Below are 9,956 nucleotides of genomic sequence, written 5' to 3'. Positions count from 1 at the left end.
AAGGCGTCATTGTTTTATGTTAGGAAATTGAATATTGATCCAGATTTCATGTCCAAACATATCTAGTCATTTTGACCTTTCAGTGTTTGTTCGCCCCATTAGTTGTGGTAAAACAACAGAAAAAAGTCATGTCTCTTATTGCCAAAGCTCAGGCAATATACAAGACTTCTGTATGTGAACAATGGGCAATATTTCATCACTCTGGTGTGCAGAACACCAAATGCTACCAGTTTAAGACTTTACCATAATCAGGGGGAAAATTCTGAGGATTCGACCAAATCTTTGTTTTTTTGCTGACCATATTTTTTTTACGGACTATTTATTTTCTTTGATCAAAATATTTTACTCTCATGATTTTGGTCGCCTGTGATATTCCCTGCGACCAAAATTTTCGATCCTCAATTCTTTTGTCAGAAATCTGTCGATCAAAGTTAGTTTGCTTGCATTGAGCCGATTCTTGTTTCAGTGTTGACATTAAATTTACGTTACCTAGGAGAGGTCATTTCTCAACAATCACAGAATAAAATAAACCCAAGAATGAAAATTTTCGTGAATCTGAGTTTAATTGCAAAAAGAATTTGTTACAAAAAATATAAATACCGGTTTTATGTATTATATGTGTTCATGACTAGACTCAAAGTTAACCTTCCTTTCACATGTTAAAGCGATATTTTCTTTCGCATTGAAACATTTAGTAACTTTTACACTCAGTGGTAATCATCCACTTCGTGTAGTGTATTGCTGTAGTTGTTGAATGCTTAAGATTCCATTGAACAAGATGCTTATTTCATCAAAATGTTTATCGTCAATACATTCCCATCTTTTATTAGAAAAATTGGAGTCTATGAAAAGGTGGATCCCATGCCCAACTCAGGTAAGTATACCCCGTTAGAAAAGGTTACAGCTCTCCGTCTGCGTTTAGAACAGCGTATGCTTATTCTTGAAATTTGTTTATAAACGAAAAAGCTGACATAATTTAGACGGTCTCTGATATCTCAGCGACACGTCAGTTCAACGACACTCACATGCGTCAAAATGGACATCCCTATATCAGCGTTTTACCAGTATGTATGTACCAGGTCAATAATCACATTACCAATTCCAAAAATGACGTTTCACACAAGCCCAAAAAAAAAAAATAGATAATAAAATATGTATCTCAGCAGCATTTTGGCTTCAACAGTTTACATATCCATCGTTAAATAGGACACATTTATAAAGCAAAGTGCCAGAGATCCTAAATGCTTTCTATGTATTCACTTGCAAGAAAATTGTACCCATTGTAAAAGTTCAAAAACAGAGTAAAGGCCTTCGATAAAATAACCTTCTCCTACGAGTTTCTTGCAGTAATGAATTGTGACGTTGATTAAGAGAGTCACAAAACACATAGGGTATACCAAACGCCTCAAGGCAAGACATGTACCAATATCCTGTTTCCAGTAGAAGACCGTGTTTCAAGTTGGAAAACATGTTTCCAGTCGGAGACCATGTTTCAAATCAGAAACCATGAATTTCGTATAATGCTATAATGCTTTCCGGGGTAGTATTTCAGACGAGTCATTTTTTAACTTCGATAAACAAGACAAAACGTTTGCTAAGGACAGACGATATCCGGGTACGACGCGGATAATTGTGCTGTAACTAAACATTTGACAGATACAGGTTCTGATACATCAGTTGGATTAATAAAGGTAAGCAGTTAAGCTGGACATAAACGAGAATAATGTGGATAATGAGTAATCCTCTTGGTGTACGCATAAACCTGTATAGCTAATGTTTTGAATTTACAACTATCAATACAAAATCCAATGTCCTATAAATTCTACCTTGATGTTATTGCCTGTCTGGTACTCCAGTTTCTATGATAAATTTCGACATAACCTTTAAAAAATGTCATCAAAGCGAATTTACCTTTCCCAAAATACGTATGTAAAGTATTCATCAGAAATTGGTGAAATTCTTACTTTGGTTGGTGAGAACTTTAGAAGATACAAGAAGTAGGTAACAAATATCTAATAAGGCTCACTGGTCCTCAACAAGATGGAGCAAATCTCCCTTACTGTATCGCAGAGTTGGGTCCTTTCTCTATTTTAATAAAAATTATATTTATTTATTTATTTGTTTAATTGGTGTTTTACGCCGTTCTCAAGAATATTTCGCTTATACGATGGCGGCCAGCATTATGGTGGGTGGAAACCGGGCAAAGCCCGGGGGAAACTCACGACCATCCGCAGGTTGCTGGCAGACCTTCCCACCTACGGCCGGAGAGGAAGCCATCAAGAGTTGGACTTGAACTCACAGAAACCGCATTGGTGAGAGGCGCCTGGGTCATTACAATGCGCTAGCGCGCTAACCGACAGAGCCACGGAGGCCAATAAAAATTATAAATCATTTGACTAGCATTGCAAATGATCTTAAATAGCCATAGCTTATAGTGTAATTCAAAACGGCAGAGACCACCACTTTAATGGGCAACAAGATTCACCTCACTTTGTAATGATCTGGTGAACAACACTCTTATGGTTTACAGACTCCTGAATATGTTACAGGAAGTTCTCGTCTCCAGTGTTGCCCTCGATGCTCATATATGTCCAGTATACCCCAAATATTATTTACTGGTGTTTTTTATTTAAAAGCAATCGTGGATTTTTTCTTCAACAGTGCTTAGTGGTCAGTGAAACGAGGTACAAATAAGCACTTGTATTCAAAGACATTTTAGTCCACACTTCAATTGCTTCTATAGTGAAATTCCATATATTGATTGATATACATTACAGTGTATCACCTTTAATTTCAGAAGAAGCAGCACGGGTCTATGCAGAATTAAATACAGCAAAGAAAACCAGCAAAACTGCAAAAGGTCAGTTTCATAGCTGCTAGCAAACCTTCATGTTTTCTCATTAGTGTTTTTGTTTTGTTTTATTTTCAATCTCACAAAAAGGGGATATTTTCCAAGGTTTTAACAGCCAAAGTATAACGTTCCTTTCATATTAAACATTTCAAATTTGTCATGAGTAGATTATTGTGCATTGCGATACGTTGTGCGTGAAAGGCCGCCTACCTCCCAGCGGAAAAGGGAAGTAACAATAGGAACGTGAAAAATGTTTTATTACAATTAATTTTCAGCTCCAGATGGTCCAGTGTATGATGAAGTCAACAAAACTGAAAGCCAGTAAGAAAACAGGCTTGATTTCCTTACACGACACATGGTTGACATTTTATTTCTGCCAAGCGTTCATTATTATTCCAAGAGGACTTCCTCCATTCATTAAGCAATGAAATTAGAAGAATAGAACTTTGTTCACCAGTTATATATAATTTTGATGGGATTTGTGGTATATCTTTAATTGACTGGTGTTTCTTGCCGTGCACAAGAACATATCACTTGTATAAGGCGTTCAGGCTTATGAGTTGAGGAAACCAGAGTGCCAGTGCCATGTTGAAACCACCGGTCAACGGCACGTATCTGACAAACAAGGCCGCACTAGAGTTAGAGAAGGATTCGTGTCTGCAGCATTATCTATCATTAGCGGTTTAGCTGGGGACAGAACAGTACTTAGTTCCTTACTTCACACATCACTGCATTTGTTGTAACAAGTCCGCGACGGTAGGGGATGCGTACGTTGCTCCTATTAATTGAATTGTTAGAGTAAAACCCTGGTACAAATTGACGACAGACCGGATTTCACTGGCTTCATGTGACCGTTTACCGTCAGGATTCTGGTCTTACTCTATATGTATTGTTTTATACTGTACATGCATTTTGCATAAACCAACATTCTGGTGGACTAAGCACCCCCATCAAGGTCTGGTCGGTTTACAATGGTTTCACGTAAAAAATATTTGTTATATGTGATTATACCACAGCATTTTAAGTAACTTTAGACCGGAGACTTCTATCAAATCACAATTGACATAACTGGATTTTTTAAATCTAATTTTGCTTAGACTCCGGTCATAGGGGCTTACGACTTGCCTCTGTTTAAGCATTTACCTAAACAGTTAAAATAATACTGACGTACATTGGCAAGACGTACGTTTCATGGAACAACGCTGGTCGCTGCTCTGGATGTACTCTGTGAGTTGTAGTTCTTTTTATCACTTGATTTGTTTTTATACAAGGCATTAATGAATGGTGAATCAGGTTGTGTTCCATTTTTGCCTTTTTTTCATTGTGCCGTCGGTAAAGCTAAGGGTGTTTTCATGCCAGAACCAGAGAAACGAAAACGAAAAGTGGATTAAGTAACAGTATTATTGTTAATAGGGATTACACTTCCTGAATATAGCACAGAGTCTCGTGCTGAAATTTGGCTGAGACCACTGCGGGTTTCGAACCAGCGACCTCAGAGCCAGACACCAAAATGACATCTCTACTTGTCTAAAACTAACATATAACTAGATATAATGTCAATAATATATATGAAGTATTAAATAGTGAGGATAAACATGTCTGATATTCTTTTTCATATTACACTAGGCAAAATTGCACAAATTGAAGTAAAAAAAAACTGAAAAAATCGAATTTTTACAGATTTTGTATTATTAATTGATATAAGTATATATCATTACCATACGCCCCACCCCGCCCCCCGCCATCCCCTACGCTCGAAGGCGTTAGGAAGATTACTGTAATATATAATCCTGTCTGTTCGTACGTCCGTCTGTAGACACGATTTTGTCCATGCATCTCCTCCCCAAAACAACTGCGCCGATTTTCATCAAACTTACCATACATCTTGCCTATCATCTCAACTTGTGCATGTTTAAAACTATTGGCAATTGGGCAATTGTTCTTAGATTTTTTAGATATCGACTTAGGAACGTCTTGTAGTCTGCGACTGATATACGGATGTCGAAATTCACACTGGGTCCTTTATACATATCCGATTTATTCACATGAAATCTTCTATATTCCCTAAAGGAGTAGCTACCACATATTTTTTCTACCACGTGTCACATTTTTCCTATTTATTTTCTTATTGTTTAACTGCAGTTTTCACCCATACGACAATGGGGTGTTTTATGCGTGGAGGTATGAGTGGCTAAATTAACATTTAATCGAGAATTGTACACATCAATAAATGAATTAGCCATATCGATAAATGAATGAGAGATGTTGATAAATGGATTAACGATATTTATCGATAGAGATTTATTGATATCGATAATTTATTTTTCGAAATGGATAATTTTCGATTAATGTTCATTTGGTCCTCCATATGAAGGGTCGGAAATGCTCGGCATAAAACGCTTATATTATGGCAAGTTTTTGACACCCTTCCCACATACAATGTTCAGACATGTACACCATATTGGAGACAGACACAATCGTATGCAACAAATACTGGGCTACTGTTGTACATGCGCCTCACATAAAACAATGTTTGAGACAGAAGTTGTTTGATGGATAAGTAAACAATGTAAGTTTAAAATGATGTTAAAATGATATTTCAATGTAAGCGAACACTTGGAAATTCACAGCCATCCACACGATCTTCTTGAACAGTAAATTGCTCATTGCATGTATATATACATATATAAGATAAACAGTTTCATACAGGTTGTTCACACGTTTATGTATGTCTTTGTCTTTAAACAGACCAAATTTCTGTGGACACGTTTGGTAATAAGGCTTTTGCTAGGGATGAAGTGACGTATAATAACTCCGGATACGATGACCGCTTGGAAACCGCAGACCTAACCAGGTAATTGTTTGCTGTTTTCTTGCGTTTGTAATTCAGACGCACGTAGAAAGACATCTGATTATACACGACAAAAGTACTCTACGGCTATCTGCAAAGTATGGGCGTGACAGGAACACAGGGGCACATTTATTTGAGATGCAGCGAAATGAGGTGGTATAACATTATACCATGTACATGGATAGCATTACCTAAGAATCCGCCTCTTTTTGTTACAGAAAATAAAATACCGGTTCCATGTTTTATGTATGTTCATAACTAGACTCAAAGTTAACCTTTCTTTCGCATGTTTGGATAATACATCTTTTGAAAGAGCAGTTTTTTTGCAGGTTGAAACATTTAGTAAGGGTAATCATACATTTTGTGTAGTGTATTGCAGATTTGATGTTACCACGTCGCTTAAGAATCAATTGAGCAAGATGTTTATTTCTTCAAGCTGTTTATCGTCAATACATTCCCATCTCTTATTAGAAAAATTGGAGTCTATGAGAAGGTGGATCTGATACCCAACTCAGGTAAGCATACCCCGTTAGAAGAGGATATAGCTCTCTGTCTGCGTTTATAACAGCGTATGCTAATGCAAAGTATATTTAATTCTCATTCTTGCAAATTTTTTTTATTAGCGAAAAGCCTCACATAATTTAGAAGGTCTCTCTGATATCTCCGCAACACGTCAGCTCAATGACACCCACATGAATCTATGTGTCAAAATGGACATCCTATACCAGCCGTTAACATTTATGTACGTACGACGTCAATAATCGCAATACCAGTTCACAAAATGACGTTTGACACAAACCAACAAAAGTCGTTAATAAAATATGTAACTTGTTTTAGTGGCATTTAGAAGTGGGCACGGAAGTACACTGGACAAGGCATTGCTCATGGATTTACAACGTTTTGGTTTATTGCCATGACGTTTCGATGCAGGTACTAGCATCGTTATCAAGTGACTTGATAACTATAATAGTATCTCAAGTGACTTCATAACGATGCTAGTGTCTGTATCGAAACGTCCTGACAATAAACCAAGAAGTTGTAAATCCTTACGCAATGCCTTTTCCAGTATAAAATATGTATTTCCGCAGCATTTTGGTGCAATAGTTTACATATCCAACGTGGCGCCCTCATTCAACACGGTGAATATACGGGCTCATGTCATGGGTTAAGCCAAATTGGACACATTCATAAACCAGAATGCCAGAGATTCTAAACGCTTTTTCCATATTCACTTACAAAAGAATTGTAAGTCACAAGAGAGTCACAAACCACATAGAGCATACTAAACGCCACAAAGCGAGAAATGCAGCAAAATCATTTTCCTATCAGAAGATAGTGTTTGAAGTTGGAGACGATGTTTCCTGTCGGAAACCGTTTTTTCTGTTGGAGACCATGATGCTCTCTGGGCTGGTATTCCAGACGAGTAATTTTTATAAGTTGGAAAAATATGTGTATTTGTCTATATGTGAATAAAATGAAATGAAAACAGGACAAAATGTTTGCTATGGACCAGATGACATCCGGGTACGACGCGTATAATTGTGCTCTAACTAAACATTTGAGAGATAGATATCAGTTTTGGTTGTATGCTGTTGTTGACAAGAATAAAGGTAAGCAGTTCAGCTATATATAAACCAGGATTACTTGAATGATAATCTATCTCAAACGCTAATAGAACGGGTAATGAATCATCCTCTTAGTATACGCATAAACCTGTTTAGCTGATGCTTTGGACTTACAACTATTGATACTAAAACCAGTTGCCTATTAATTCTACCTTGATGTTATTGCGTGTCTGGTACTCAGTTTTCATGATAAAATTCCACATAACCTTGAAAAAAATGTCATCAAAGCGAATTTACCGTTCCAAAAATACGTATGTAAGGTTGTCATCAGCGATCGGACAAATTCTTAGTTTGGTGGGCGAAAAATTTAAAAGATACAGGAAGTAGGTAACAATTGTCTAATGAGGCTTACCGGTCTTCTGCAAGGTGGAGAAAATCTTCCCTACTATATTGTACAGTTGGGCCCTTTACCTATTTTAATAAAAATAGAAATCATTTTAATAGCAATGCAAGTGATCCTAAATAGCCATAGCTTATAGTGTAATTCAAAACGGCAGAGACCACTACTTTAATGGGCAACAAGATTCACTTCACTTTGTAATGAACTGGTGAACAACACTCTTATGGTTTATAGACTCCTGAATATGTCACAGCAAGCTCTCGTCTCCAGTGTTGCCCTCGATTCTCATATATGTCCAGTATACTTGAAATACAATTTACTGGTGTTTTTTATTTATAGAGCAATCGTGGATTTTGTTTTCAATAGTGCTTAGTGATCAGTGAAACGAGGTACATAAAAGCACTTGTGTTCACAGGAATTTTAGTTCACAGTTTAATCGAGTCTATGGTGAAATTCCATATATTGATTCATATACATTACAGTGTATCACCTTTAATTTCAGAAGAAGCAGCACGGGTCTATGCAGAATTAAATACAGCAAGGAAAACCAGCAAAACTGCAAAAGGTCAGTTTTATAGCTGCTAGCAAACCTTTATGTTTTCTAATTTTTGTGGCTATTTTTTCAATCTCACAAAAAGGGGATATTTTCCAAGGTTTTAACAGCCAAAGTATAACGTTCCTTTCATATAAAACATCACAAATTTGTCGTAAGTAGATTAATGTGCATTGCAATAGGTTGTGCATGAAAAGCCGCTTACCTGACATCGGAAAAGGGAATAAACAAAAGAGAAAAGAACATGAAACATATTTCATTACAAATAATGTTTAGCTCCAGAGGGCCCAGTGTATGATGAAGTCAACAAAACTGAAAGCCAATGAGGAAACAAGTTTTATTTCCTTAAACGCTACATGTTTGATATTTTATTTCTGCCAAGCGTTTATTATTATTCCAAGCCAACTTCATCCAATCATCATGCAATGAAATTTGAAAGATAATATTTTGTTAATCAGTTTGACATAATTTTAGTCGGATTTGTTGTACATTTGTATTTGACTGGTATTATGAGGCTAAGACTGATAAGTTGAGGAAACCAGAGTGCCAGTGCCACATGTAGACCACTGCTAAACGGCATGTGCCTCACAAACCTTCTCGCTCAAGGCCGCACTAGAGCTAGAACTGGTTTCGAATCAGCTGCCTTATCAATAGCCGTTTAGCTGGGGATAGAACAGTACTTGAGACGTCTGTCAAATCGGTATTATCATAACTGAATTTTTAAAAAGTATTTCTTTTTAAACTACGGTGATAAGAGCTGTAAGACTTGCCTCTATTAAAGCATTCACACAAGCAGTTAAAATAATAATAGTAACTGACGTAAATTGCCAAGATGTAGGTTTTCATCGGACCGCACTCATCTCTGCTCTGGATGTTCTCTGTGAGTTGTAGTTCTTTTTATCATCTGATTTCTTCTCATACAATGCATGAATGTATGGTGAATCAGGTTGTGTTCCATTTTTGCCTTTTTTCAACGTGCCTTCGGTAAAGCTAAGAGGATTTTCAAGCTAGAGCCAGGTAAACGATGGCACAAGTCACAGACGAAATATCACCACAACTATATGCACTTTTTGGAAGTATAGCATAGTTATTATGTAAAGTAAAATCCGAACCATTATGTGCTTGTCTCCATACTTTTTCACCATTTGTACTTTCCATTAAGTCTTAATCAATACCAGATGAGAAATGTTTTGCTGAGCAAAACAGACATGCTCTGTAATTGCTGTAATTATACTTGAGGCTAGGTGTCTATATATGCTAAAGGTGTTCTATTTAATTTTTTAGTCTAATTACATTTTGGGATTATTTGACAGGGAAATCTATGCAAGGTGACAAAACTGGTCTTACCAAAGGCAAAGCAAAGGATGGAAAAGGTGAGAATTACTTTTTAAATATTTTTTCTTTACTGCAAGAAACACTGAATCGAATCTGAAAATAATATGCAGCAGTGCGGACAAATTAACAGTATATATACACTCAAAGCTTGCCAAAAAATCGCAGTTGCAGACGTGACTTTGAACTGTAAATAGTTGTAGAGTATTTTGGCATTATGTCCTAATACAACTCCAGGCTTTAGAATCACCGTCCATATATTTACAAGACTTCCCAAGCCTTGTTGTTAACGAGCAATAGTTTGATAGCTTTCGAAGTAATGTTAATGTGATGTATTTCCCCACAGTCGGGTATGAGCAACATGCACAAGAAAAGAACACTTTTGGGTATTTTCTTATTTTAAA

General features: G+C 36.6%; 1 long non-coding RNA gene across 1 annotated transcript; it reads left to right on the top strand.

Annotated features, from left to right (window-relative positions):
- Positions 1 to 765: 765 nt before the first annotated feature.
- LOC135481309 (uncharacterized) lies at positions 766 to 9,594 on the top strand. Its single transcript, XR_010445990.1, has 3 exons — positions 766 to 874; positions 8,170 to 8,232; positions 9,534 to 9,594. It is a non-coding gene; the product is annotated as an uncharacterized LOC135481309 (long non-coding RNA).
- Positions 9,595 to 9,956: the final 362 nt, after the last annotated feature.

The sequence above is a fragment of the Liolophura sinensis genome, unplaced genomic scaffold (genome assembly GCF_032854445.1).
Source record: "Liolophura sinensis isolate JHLJ2023 unplaced genomic scaffold, CUHK_Ljap_v2 scaffold_18, whole genome shotgun sequence".
NCBI lineage: Eukaryota > Metazoa > Mollusca > Polyplacophora > Chitonida > Chitonidae > Liolophura > Liolophura sinensis.
The sequence above is the reverse complement of the archived record's forward strand: the minus strand, read 5'-3'. Positions and strand labels throughout refer to the sequence as shown.